Source organism: Parus major, chromosome 2, assembly GCF_001522545.3.
Source record: "Parus major isolate Abel chromosome 2, Parus_major1.1, whole genome shotgun sequence".
Classification (NCBI taxonomy): domain Eukaryota; kingdom Metazoa; phylum Chordata; class Aves; order Passeriformes; family Paridae; genus Parus; species Parus major.
Genome location: NC_031769.1, coordinates 58,568,373 through 58,582,208, shown reverse-complemented (window position 1 = coordinate 58,582,208; position 13,836 = coordinate 58,568,373). Strand labels below are relative to the sequence as shown.

Sequence of the window (13,836 nt, the reverse complement as noted above, 5' to 3'; positions counted from 1 at the left end):
TAAATTTCCTGTTGCTGAAGATGACAAGGAGAAAGCAGAGACTGCTATGTAACCATGACCATGAGAAGACAGGCTGACCCTGGGCTTTTGCATTTCCAGTGGAATATAAGTGATCTCAGTGGAATAGAATTCAAGAAAAGAGGTGACATTTCTCTTCCCCCTCCTTCCCTCCATCAATAAAAAGATTCTGTGTGTGGTTTATTTTGCACAGTATTTCAATTGGAAGATTAGTTAGCTTTCATGGGAATTAACAGAGAGTCCCATCATTCACAGATGACTTGGACAATAAAATCTGTTTTCTGTCATTAATCTGGCATCAACTGGCTGACTGGTCACCTACAGAGAGCCGTGAGAGATGGGAAGTGGGGAACAGTCATGTTTATTCACCAGATAGTACTGTGGAAAACAAACACAAAATTATCTTGGGAAAACTGTGGACCACAGAGAGGTTCTTGTCTGTTCAATGCAGGGAGCAAAGTTATTAATGTGATTTCTCAGAGCTTTTCTCTTACCCACAGTTCAGGGAAGGAAGATATTTTCCTCTCATAGGAGGAAAGAATGAAAAACAAATATACAGAAGTTTGATAAAAGTACAAAGAATAAGCACTGACAAGTCTTTGAGGAGCTACTTATTCATTAATAATATTTACTTAGCAACAGCAGATGCTTGAATGTCAGCTTTTCAGTATTCCAGTACAGAATCTACTTTAAGACCTCAGTATGGCTGTAGATCAGATCTCTGGGTTTAGAACCACACCTCTGCAGGAATCAGCTTTACTCCACATAGACAACTTGAGAAGGCACCAAGCAGTTGAAAAAGGGATTTCAAAAGTGATTTGAATTTCAGCTTTGTTGCTCAAGCACAAGCAGTTTGTTCAGTTTGAAATTTCCAGTCCTAAATGCCATAAGAAGGCTCAGAAAACATGTTTGCTGGGCAGCACAGGGGTTGCAGTGCAGTACCCATGACAAATCTCAGAAGGTAGAGTTTGGGCAAATTTATTAAAGCTGGCTTCAAGTGAGTAGAACTAAAACGGAGTTTTTGAGATGGCAAACCAGTACCAGACTTCACCACAGCTTGGTCAGCTGAGCTCCACTTGACACCAACAGGTATGCCAACAGTAAAGCAGAAGCTCATGTTGGCTGCTACATCTACAGGTTTCTGATTTTGAAGATGGACAAAAGCTGCCAAACCAGAAAAAATAAAGAACTCTGTACCTGTGGGCCTTGGTTCTTCAGCCACCTCCATGATTACATAGCAGCGAATGTTTAGACTCAACCAAACCTTTCAACAGGACTCCCAAAATCCATATCAAAAGCAACTGGCTGGTGACACATCCAGAGAAAACCAAAATATGCAACAGGAATTGCAATTTTCCATCCTACATTTCAGAACACTCTGCTGTACTGTGAACTCCTCAGTGACACTACTCTAGGTTAAAAAGTTGGAGATGGGCACCAAGCCCAGCGGTAGCCAAGATATTGTGTATTTTCCCTAAAGTGCAGGATGCCACTCAGCTCTGGGCAGATGTGCAGGAGCTAAGAGCCTAGAGGAAATCTTCCCTGCGTGTGTGAGGCTCTCTGCACTTTTCTTTTTGACTTAGATGAGTAAATTTTGCCAAAAGTGAGAGAGAAGAGCTGCTTACAGTGAGTGATGGTGTTGACCAGAGGAGTGCTGAATGAAAAGACGCTGTGAGTCCAGGACCTTCTCCCCTCTCAGACACAAAATACACTCAGGTGGCTAACAGGACCTCTTCTGCTTCCCTAGCAGTCTTCAGCTCCAGGGTTAGTCCTCACAGAAGCAAGGACTCCCACCTGATCTTCTTATGGTTTTCTTTGGGGCTGGCTTCTTCCACAGACGGCCCATGACTAGTGACTGGTTTTCAAGATATCACTCAAGACCTTTACATGAAAAAAAAGTACTCTAAGAGGTTTCCTGATAACTTACTTTAAATAAGAAGTATTAAACTGTGGCAGCGGTGGCTGATTTTGTTCACTGCACTTGTAAAGCCTTGCAATAAAGCCACTTATAAGTGCATTTATTTTTTTCTGTCCATTATTAGCATGCACTTGGTGAGCTAATTTTTCAGTTCAGCAGGATTAATTGCAGCACTGTAAAGAAAACATCCTATACAATAGCAACGCAGTGTGTGTGGCAGTGTGTGTTCAGGCCATTTCTTTCTGAAACATACATAAGCACAGGAATGTTAGCTTTTTGTTTTGTTTTGGTTTGGTTTTTGTTTGTTTGTTTGTTTTTGTAAAAACAAATCCATTTAAGAAGCTTGAGTGCTCCATTCCAAGCAACATGAAGTTCAAAAGAGAATACAGTGAATATGTCAGGAAGGTACTGATCAACCCTTTTTTGTCTTCTACAAAATGTAGTTGTTTTCTTGGAGACTGAATTTTCAATTAATCAAAATACATTAGTGAGAAAACAACTTTGCATGGTGGTTCTTCTGGCACTTACAGAGTATTCTACAGTAAAAAAAGAATTAAGAATTTTGAGCTGAAGAAAATTATAATCTCAGTCAAAAAGAAGGATAAAACAAAAGCAGAACGGTAGAGGATGTAGTTTAAGTCAGCCCTATTCACTGGCTCGGCACAAGAATGTATCAAACGTAGGAAAAGCTTCATTTTTGTGAACTAAAATTAAGTATCATAAACCAAAATGATACTTGGCTTCACAGAAAAAGTTATTACAATAGTAATGCTACACTCTTATACAGTGTTTTTTTATCTTTAGGTCTCAAGGCTGCTTATAGTAAATGCACATAAGGGTTGTTCAACAGTTACAAAGTGCACAAAGCCTGGTTATAAAATACTATTTTTAAGCATGTTCCTCATCCTTTTAAACACACTTAGATAAAAATGTGACCCACAAGGTCTAAATTGCCTCTTGGTTGCACTGGTATATGTAAGATTTGCTCGAATTAATGCCACAGAGACCTCAAGTGAACCAAAACAACTAAATAGCCCAATCACATTTATAGAGAACATTAAAAGGATAAGGAATCAAAAAGCTGGCCCAAGTATATGGAAATTAATAGAAAGCTCTCCTTTTTATTCTCACCCTAGATGAGAAGGTGAAATACCTACCAAAACAATTGGTGTTGGGAACACACAATATCCCTGAGGAGAAAGACCTCTACTATTGCACATGTTTAGAAGTTAAGAAGACAGACATGGAAAACAAGCAATCAGATCCCTAGAATTAATAAAACTTCCATACAGAAAAAAGACCTTTTGATTATGGGACTTGCAGCCAGCACCAAGAGCTACTGAACAGTTTAAAGACAAAGACAAGATGGGAAAGGTGAGCATGTCTGTTTCAAGAGTCAAAGCCACAAGTTCTTTAAGCAGAAGAAAACACTTTAAAGAGGAATCACAGCAATCTAAATACTGAGAAATAAAAGTTCCACTACAAACCTCACATACCTTTGAGAGTCAGTCTATAGCAAGAAGCAGTTCCAATTTCTACAAGATCCCATGTATTTTACCATGCAAAGGAAAGGAAAGATTGCAACTAATCCTATTTTCTGCCTTCTTCAGCTGCTACCTTCAGACAAGGGCACGTGCACAGTGACTTGTGCTCTAGACTTCCAGGTGTCTAGCTGTGGTAGCATGCTCTGACCAGTAACATATTCCAGAAGGCTCAGATAGACTTTAGTAACTTAGCAGAGACTAAATTTAGCTAACACTTCCATTGGGGAGCTTCCATTTCAGTGATTAACTCTCCAGGGAAAAAAAGACTTTATAATATCTAACAGGACATCCAAGCACACGAGCAATTGCTACTTTTCAGACTGTTCCTTAATATTCTTATAGCATATTTGTGGGCAGATTTAGATTTCATTAGGTAGAAATTACATGGAGGCAAAAAAAAAAAATTAATTACTATCTTCTAAACAAAACAGCCTGATGGCAACAGGAATCTTACACCTTCCTTTAATTGGTCAAGCCAAAGTTGTCTCCTATTACTGGTTTCCTCATCTCTTTGCTCCAAGTTTTGATATTAAGTGGACACTATACCCTCCCAAAGTTTGCAGAATTATCTGGCATTTAGGTTAAAGGCTTACAAAAATTACACAAAAGCTGTCGAGGTTCAAAAGCTTGGCCCATAAGCCAAGCAAGTTCTTGGAATTTAATCAACTGGAAAACTTTCAGTAAGGAAGACTGGAAGACTGGTCAGCTTTGTGAAGAGGATGGGTAAACTAACCTTACAAAACAAATGGACTTAATGTGAGGTATGTTTCCTGCATGATTAGCTATGCAAACAAATCTATTACCGACTTAATAGCAGAAGGGTGAGCCTGTAAACTAGAAAACCAATGAAATGTTTCTTGTTAATTGGATCTTCCTTTTCTGGGAACAATATCTCTGATTTTTTTTCTTTCTTTTTACAAATGAAGCTGGGGGTTGCAACTTAGCAAATTCTTTAATCATGCAACTAACCACACTATCCATTATGTACAGCACAGTGCATATTTGATCAATAGCAGTGTTTTTGTTAATGCTATATGAACTAAATAAGTGGGGAAAAAAATCCTCCAAATTTTGTGGGTATTTTCAGTTGCTGAGTCAGAAAACAAAATAAGGTCTAACATCTGCTTTTATTTCTTGTTCAGTAAAGCTTGCATCTCCCTTCAGGACTAAGAGCAAGCAAACTGCTGCTAACCATGATAATTACACAGTACTCAGCATGGTGAGTAGAATAACATTGTAATTGTCCAAGGGTTTGAACAATTTGGACTGATTTTGTATAGTGTATAATTTACAGTAAAGATTCAGAATGTGTTTTCTTTGCTCCAAGAACACTTTCATCCTTTAGCTTTGGATCATTATGCATGAAAACAAGCATCTACAATCAAATTCAATCCAGATGAAGAACATCTGCAAAAATAGAACAATTTATTTTATTGACATTTACATTTACATAATTTTATCAGTGTCTGATTTTGCTTCTGACAGTCAAGGTAATATAAAATAACCAAGACCCCACGGAGTCATTCAGACAAAATAAAAGTATGCAAACTCTTGAAATTTTACCGTAATCAAAACAAATTAGTGACAGTGACTGAAGCAGGGTGAAAGGACTCAAGAAAATATTAACAAGCTCTGTGCTTGCATATGGTTTATTTTCCTTCATGAGGTCAGGGCCAGACTCAGTCATATGCAGCTCCATATTAAGACCCTCATTCTGCAGAAATCCAAGTGTTTATTTTTACACACTGAAGAGTCACTGTGAAGCAACTGGGACTAATAACAATTGAGAGCAGTTATAAATCAGGGCCCACATAATTTCTGAGTATTAGATGCGGTGGTGCATAGCAGTGGGAACAATGAGTACCACAGCCATCGTCATTGCCACTGCATGTAAAGCAGCAGCATGACCTAAAAGGGTTCTAGCCTTTCTCAGAAAGAAAAGAACAGTTCATCACTGTGAATGTACAGTATCATCCTTTATGAGATACAGACAAAAATCCTTACAAAAATAATCAGAAGTCTTAACAATGGTTTATTTTCTATGGCTGTTAAAAACCTATTTTTTAATTATTTTTTTTTTCTGGATTTGTTTTAATTGGGGGAGGAAAGGGGAAAATTAACCTAATGATAGGTGGGAGGAGGAAATATTTCTCCATCAAAAACTGTCTTGAACATTTTTGTTCTTGACTTGAAATGGGGATTTTCTCTCTCAGAGATTCCACTCCACTCAAACTTTGGTTAAAAAAAGAGACATAAAAACTAGCAGGGTTTGTTTTTTCTTCTGTTAATGTTTCATGGCTGCTGTCTATAAAATGGAAATAAGAAATACCTACCCCAAAGGACCCCAGTCGAAATTATAAAAGTACTATATATGGGCCACTTTCATGAAAGAATTTAAGATAAATATTCCAAATAGTTACAAAGTTATATCATAGCATGGAATAATTCCAGCAGAGAATTGAGTACTGTTTCTAAATCACAGGATTGTTGCCAAAATGACCTTTTTAATGCTACTGAATTCATTCCTGTTAGAGAACGTAAAGAGGTCATCATGCCAATTGCCAGGTTTATATACCCCCTCAGAACAGCAGTAAGTGAAACACTAAATCCAATGTCTGCTTTTCTAAAAATTACCCAGTAAAGATACCTAATAGACAGTTCAAAACTTTCTACACTAAGTGGCTTCCAGTGTTTCTTCATTTCTTACGGTAATATTTTAATTCCACTATGTAAAACTGAAAAGAAAAAAAAAAAACAAAAAAACCCCAACTTTTTAAATTGTCAAATTAGCATTAAGTCTAACAGCTAGAGTAACTGTAAAAGAATTTGACTTTACACTTGTATTTTATGTATCTGACCTTCAGGTGTGTCACACAAAGTCCTTTAAAAGTAAGATTGAAAATACAATTTTTGAAAATCTTCCTAACAAAATGGACATAAACTAGTAGCAGATTCCGGACAAAATGTATCAGTGTTCATTTATGTTTAGCTTTATTCAGTACAATGAAGATGGAAGCAAAAAGAGAATTTTTATATAAGGTGGTATCCTGCTTCTTCTTCTAATGTTAACAAATGTTACTCAGATCTGGAAAGCAAGGCTGTGAGCTCTTGAGGTGAGGAGACCTTGGGAGTCAGAAACAGATTTTTCTATTAATTTAATATTCATCCTTATGATGCATTTAACACTGTAATATTGCAAGTCAAAACTTCAGAAAAAATCTCAGTTACCAACAGTTGGTCTAACAAACTTTCAAGCAGATGCTGCCAAATTAAACAACAAATAATAAAAAGCAAGAAAACAGAAGAAAACAAGGGTTATTGGCTTAAGGAGGTTTTCTCCTCATTATTATAGTTCTGGGGAAATTATTTCCTTCTTGCACTACTTTCATAACTGCCCCCAGCTCTAAAACAAGGTGATGAACTGCTATGAACAGAAGACAACCATTCATGTTGCTTTCCAAACTATGCTTGGCTACTGGGGCATGGATTCCAATGTTCTCTCCTTGAGGGAAAAATCAAAGCACCACACACGCAAAATTAAATGGTCCCAAAATGACTACTGTGCTCAGCAACAGTGTTTATCCAACACACAGAGGACTTCCTGAATTACATCAGACTCAGAGCATTTACTTAGTAGGAAGTTAAAATCTCCTTCCTGACAAAGGAGAGCAAGACCAAATGAAAGACGGCAATCAGATCTTGGTGCAGAACATTTTGGGAGATGCAGCTCCAAGGGGACACGAGCATGACATCTTTTCTTGTCATAAGCACTAATAGCAAGAATGTCACCACAGGCCACTCTGCTGTTTCTAAGTGGTTAGATTTACCTATATATTGGTATATGTATAATATATTTGCATATTCATTGATGGTCCTGTCAGATCCTGGCCTCGGGTGTATTTTTTGCAGAATTCAGCAGCAGTGAAGGAAGCAGACCCTGCTCTAAACCACCAAAGCATATCAGCACAAGAAAGAATAAGTTCATAAACAAGTTACCAAACTGAACTGCTTGCACACATCCTTTCTCCCCTAAAAGGATAAATTTTCTTTTACAAAACACACTCTAACCTGGTGTACACAGGGCACAGGGCTTCCTCCCTATCCCAGGGAACTGATGTATAGCTCTCAAAATGAAGGAGTGTATCACAAGTGTGGAGGACAGAAAGTGGGAGGGACCATCTCTCCCTCACACTGAATAGGAGCATTTAATCAAGGTGTTTCTGGACACAACAGGAAACCAAATTTTAAGTTGGCCAAGGCTTACCATAATATAAATAAAATAACTAACATAAAACATTTTCTTCCTTGGCTGAAGAGGCAATTGAGTAGGACTTAGGGAATATGCCTTTCAGACATCTGAAATCCTGCATTAGATCTTAATTTTTTTTAGGCTCTCATTTGAAGACTGTAATGAATCTCAAATCCATTCCAGGGAAAAGAAAAAGAATCAGAAAACCTGCAAAGTAAATTTCCCAAAGGTCCTCAGATTCTGTCCACCTCTGACAGATTTTCTGTCAGGAGGACTTGACTCTGTATTTGCCTGGTATTTCCATTCCATTTCTTTGGCAATACTGAAGTTCCTTTTGCATGAGAAAATTCTAATCACAAATTTAAGACAGTCCACAGTGTTTTAAAAAAAAAACCAACAAAACATACTGACGTTCAGGAGGGTTGGGATCTAGTCCAGAAAACTTAATTGCAAAGCAGGGTTTTATTTATGTCAGCTTTGCAGAAAGCAACATTTCAAATTCTGATAGAAGACCTTTATATCTAGGTTCTACATTAAGCAGTCTGTTGTCTGGAAAACTATGCCAGTGAAAGGAAAACTGTTTTCTTAATTATCTCAACCCATTCTAACCTCCATGGTATTTTTTTTATTTTTTCTTATTTTTTTTTTTTTTAATGAGGCTCAACCTGTGCAGTTCAATGCATGTTTACTTTCTCAGAGAGAGGAAGAAGAAAGACTGAGGTGTTTTTTATTAAGTGATGAAAATATTGGAGCTGTGAAGAGGTTTTGTGGTTTTGGTTTTTTTTTTGTTTTGTTTTTCTTTTGAAGAGTTTAAGGATACACGCAATAAAGTATATCCCAAAGGGCAGAATGCAATTTCTCACAGAGAGATTTCTCCTGATAGCATTTTTTTTTTTTTTTTGTTTTTTTTCTCACAGAGAGATTTCTCCTGATAGCATTTTTTTTTTTTTCCAGGATGTGATTTTTCTTGTAGAGTTAAATAATTCTTTAATGTGGACATGCAGTAATGGAAAGTTTAACACTTTGCTAGGTCACTGCTACATTGAAAGACTCAGGTATCAGGTCAGATACCCAGCTTTTCTAAATCAGCATAACTTTACTGAAAACACTCCAACAGGACTTCACTGCTTTAGAGTGGCTATAGGCCTAGACACAAATCTTCCAGAAACACAACATCCAACTAAAATAACCTTCCTCTCCATTCTTAGAAAAGTATCAATTTATAGGTACTTGGAACACACAGAAAGGGGTCAATATCTTTTTGCCTTCCTCGGTCATGAAAGCCCTTTATTTTTTACGCAGTTGCATTTCAGTGAACAGGCTTGAGGTAATTAGCTTTGAAACCCATTCGGTGAACAACATTATTCTCTATCATCTTTCTCCTGCAGTTAGCTTTTTCCTGTTTCATGCAACATCAGTAGGAGACACACCATGCCAATCCCACCTGTCTACTTCTCTAAACACAATACTTCTGAGTTTCATTTATGTATTTCAGAAAGGAATTTGAAAGAAACAGTGACAGTAGTGTCTGTAATGGCAGGAAAAAAAGAAAGCATGAAACAATGGGAAAGCAGTTCTGATTTTTTTTTTTTTTTTCCAGGAAGCTACAAATGGTGCGTTCAACAAGTGATTGGCTGAAGTCACAGAGTGCTAATCATTGATCCCTAACAGAGAAAAACCTCACCAAAATGGGGTAAAACCCATTTTTTATGTCTCTCTAGAAACCACAAATGAGCTATTAGAAATAGCACATCTCTCCATGGCAAGAACAAAAGAGTACCACAGGTTGCTCCTCATATCTGATTTTATCCTCTAGGAAGCATTTGATGCAGATCTGAAAGCTCCTAGCTCAGTTTAGGATGTTCTTTGTTTCAAGAATCTGTTGTGTGTTGTATTCTTCACTGGAGTGTTTTGTGATGCCAAGCACAATGCAACAAGGATATTTCAAATTCACATGAAAGCAACAGAAGCTAACTTGGAGTTTAAAGCCATTGCTTTATTACTGAAAAGTTGTGTTCTGAAGTAATTACTCCAATATGAATCAAAGGAAAATGCATGCTGGGCACTGGATCTAATGAACATGAATCTGCAAGGCAGTACAACAAAATGAGTATTTTGATTTACATATATTTCTTGTTGCTACTTGCACTTTTGACTCCAGATGCATGTTCCTAGTATGCCTTAGAGCCATGATTCTTGAAGTTAAAATAAATGTTAAAAATATATATATAAAAATTATTCTTACTTCTGAACCATGCATGACTGGTTGCACACAGCGCAGGCAGGAGAAGCTCCATCCAAGGCTCTGCACAACAGTCTTGAGGGCAAAACAGCAGACTGAACCAGACAAATCAATTTTTTGAAAGAAGTAACACAAATGGAAAAAGAGCAACCAAGAGCCTCAGCTACAGGCAACCAAAAGCATTGAAGCCTTTTTTGCTTTATGGATTAATATGGATTACGACTAATATAAGGCTTTCATCAATCCACAAATAAACTTGAAAGGAGTTTGTGCTAAGTTTCAGGTAATATAAAATGATGAATTTACCTATTCATTCTCATTGTCAAGTATTAAAGTTAGAGCCTTTCATGGCAATATTTTTCAGTGTTGAACATTTTTATATATACCAATGACTTTTAAGAAGTGCTGCTTCTTTCCATTAGAGCTGTCCCCCTTCCCTTAAGGTATGTGTCCATGTATTTGGCTAACTGAAAGGGAGACTCATGTTGAGCAGTTTGTATGTAATCCAGCATTTCAGCATTTTCATAATTTGCTGAAGATACAGCTCAGCTAGAATGCATTTCCAGTGAGACTGAGGTAGTTGAAAGTAGGGAGATTTTATGAGCCTAACTGCTACAATGCAGCACAATTGTCCCCATCTGTTTAAATCTATAGTTTCACCAAGTGAGGAGCAAAGAGTCTAGAGCATGCATACACAATGGTCACAATATGCGCAGTAAGGAACTTTATATAGGAGGCTCTTGCCACAAAATGGATGAGACACTTTTTATATCAGATAATCTCAGGAAAATAAGTGGAGAGACAGCAGGAAACACCACCAGGGGAAAGAGAAGAAAAGGAGACAGTGTTGCAACTAATGGTGAAAGTATTTGATTTGCCTATAATAGTAGCCTTGACTTTTTATTTTGTTTGCATTTCATCATTGCATTTATTTGTACAACTGTTCTTAGAACCATATAAGAGTCTAAGTACCTAAAGATAAAACTTTATTTTTAAAAACTACTGCTTCTATTTTTAGTGCTTTGAACATTTTAAATAACCTTGACACCCATACTTCAAGACCTCCAGTGTATCACTTTTCTAGAAGAAAAATCTGTCAATCTATAATTGATGAGTAATGTGGGAGATTCTATGGCAATTGGCTTGCACTATTCCAGCATTAAATTAATTTCTTTAACCTGACTTCAGCTGTTTTATTATCAAAAATACCCATCTTAACAAGAAAAATCTCTTTTTCAGAGCTTAACTATCAAATATTATCCAGGCAAATACCAAAGTTACAGAGTAGTAGACAGGTCATCTTGCAAAGGCTCAGTTCTGTTGTACTTAATGAGGTAGAGACCAGTAGTGTCCTTAGTATGCATCAGAAATGTGGGTAAATACCACTGACAGTACTAATGCAACTAGATTTATACATGCAGCTGGCAATACAAATAGACAGCTTGCTTTTTTTTTTTTTTTCCTGAGGTTGTTCAACTTTAATTTATCAAAACAGACATTTTCACTCCCTCTAATCATCCATTCTCACTGATGTTTCTCAGGCAGGTAATTTATGCTATTATTAACATGCTTAAAACTTCCAGCAATTCAGTAAATCTCCATTCCTTCAGTGATAAATTGTGCTAAGAAAAAAAGCACAGTAACATCAAAAACAATTGCCAATACTATGATGTTCCAACAGAAAGAAATTTCTTCATTTTTTCCTTACAAAATAATCGAGAGAAAACAAAGAAAGTGAACATCCTAAAGAATGTAAAATGTAAAGTTGACACAGGCCTAGGGTATGTTGGTTAAAAAGTTATGATGAAACTCTAAACTGGAAGAGACATCTTCACTGCAAGGAATTCACAAATAAACAGTGATTGCTCCCCAAAGACTTCAGACAGGTAGAATGCGAAGGTAGGACACATTTAAGGATACATAGGTTAAGAGGGAAAGAGAAATAAATTATATGGCAAATGAAGCAGATCCTCTTTGTCCCACATTTAAAGCAACACATCCTGTGAAATTTCAGCTAATAGCCATGAATTGCAAAAAATTAGTTCCATATATAGGATGGGAAAAGCATTTGCTGACCTTTACAGAAACTCACATCACAGAATGACCAAATATATTAAAAGGAAACCCAGTCTATGAAAGTGTTGCAACAAACAGCCTTTAGGAGGAAAATTATAGTCCCACTCCTGTATTCTTCCAAGCCAGTGTTCAGCACTCTAAAACATTATGCCAGGAAAGAAACAACACATGCTGGGGATCCCACTATCCTCCACCAGGACATCCGCTCTTTATGTGCATGTTGCAGGCAGAATACTCCTACTTCCTGTTGGACACAGGAGGAATCCCCAGAAGGACTAAGGTGAATTTTATAGATAGCAGCTGAGCTGAAATAGTTTAGAGGTGGCAAAAAGCATTTCCTGCTTAGTTAAGATAAATATATGAAACTTAAACATCAGGAGCACACCAAACACAGATAGCAAACATGTTCTTGGTTGTTTCTGTGCCTTGGGCATCCAAGGATCCCAAAGGCTTCTGAGTAGTGGACAAGAAGTGCAGAACCTGTGGAACAAAATAAACTGGAAAGAAACTTCTGCACCTCCATTTCTGGATGTCTTCAAATTCCAGTAATGAATATGCCTTCAAAATTAAAAAGTCATTAAATTTCCTGGAGATCAGGAAATGCTAAAATATGCTACATCAGGAGCAGAAAATACAAATAAATTTTTCAATCTTTATTTGAATGACCACAGCCCACCTTAAGCAGTATAGTTAAATTGCTTCTCATTTCTAAGCAAAAGTGGACCCTGTTTTGAATATTCAATTGTTGCTGTCTCTATTTTTAACTTGTGGTTATACATGAGCTTATTTCTTGGGAAATTGTTTTCTTGACATCACAGTCAAGTTACAATGCCTTATGGAGCACAGCACACAAAAAATGCTGTTTTAAACAAAGAGGAGCCATAAACTTTCTGACAAACCTTGTATGCGATTGCTAAGGATGAAAACACTCAGCATTTTTTCTTACTAACAGCCTTTAAAAACATCTATATTGTTGCAACAAGTTTGGATTTATGTAAGCAGTGACAGTGAGACTAAAGCACACCTTGGGCACACAAAATGCATTCTTTTCACTTTTCAGGAAAAAAAGGAGTGCCAAAACACTGTATATATAAAATGTAGTATATTACTTATACTGTCATTATTTTCAACTGAACTGTAAGGCTATGCATGCTAATCTTTTGCTTCCTCAGTCCTAAAGACTTTGAGTTTGCTACTGCTGCTGTCACTTGAAATACTATCAGAGATCTAGGATCTCAGTCACTCATTGGAGGAAGAGTTTCAGAGGTTTCCAACTCACTTACCTGGCAGGGACATTCTTCATCGAATGAAGCTGAACAAGTGAGTGGGGAACTGGAAACTCTTTCTGCCCCCAGAGAACTTTACATTCCCCACTGGTCTTTCCTATATAGCAATTCTCCATGAACCAAATTCAAGGAAGGGGAATGACACTATTTTTACATAGAAATTTGCATCCTTCTAAGTTTCAGCTTCACATTTCTCTGAAGAATGGCTCATGTGACTTAATTCTACAGGCAGCTGAGAGTAAAATCTTTTCTGTTATACTTCATTGTGAATGACAACACTTATAAAATCTCTGTAAGATGTAATTTTTTCATGTCAATAGAAATTTGATATTCATAATCTAAGCAATAACTATCCTTTGTAAATGTCCTTGTTTTTGGCTGCCACTCTTATTATGTTTGTTTCAATTCACCATCTTCAGCCTGTAGAGAAAAGAAATGCAGCTATTTATTCCAATGAAGAGAGGAGAAAAGAGATTTTTGTTTTATGGAAAAAATGGAAAAAG

General features: G+C 36.9%; 1 long non-coding RNA gene across 3 annotated transcripts in view; it reads right to left on the bottom strand.

The window, feature by feature from the left end:
- Positions 1-13,836, bottom strand: part of LOC107199962 — a 46,075-nt gene that overhangs the window by 9,426 nt on the left and 22,813 nt on the right. For 2 of the 3 annotated variants that reach the window (XR_004495895.1, XR_004495896.1), the window contains one exon: positions 8,680-13,753. This is a non-coding gene — a long non-coding RNA (uncharacterized LOC107199962). Of the gene's footprint in view, positions 1-8,679; positions 13,754-13,836 lie in introns of those variants that run through there. The other variant, XR_001519401.2, reaches the window with a different exon arrangement.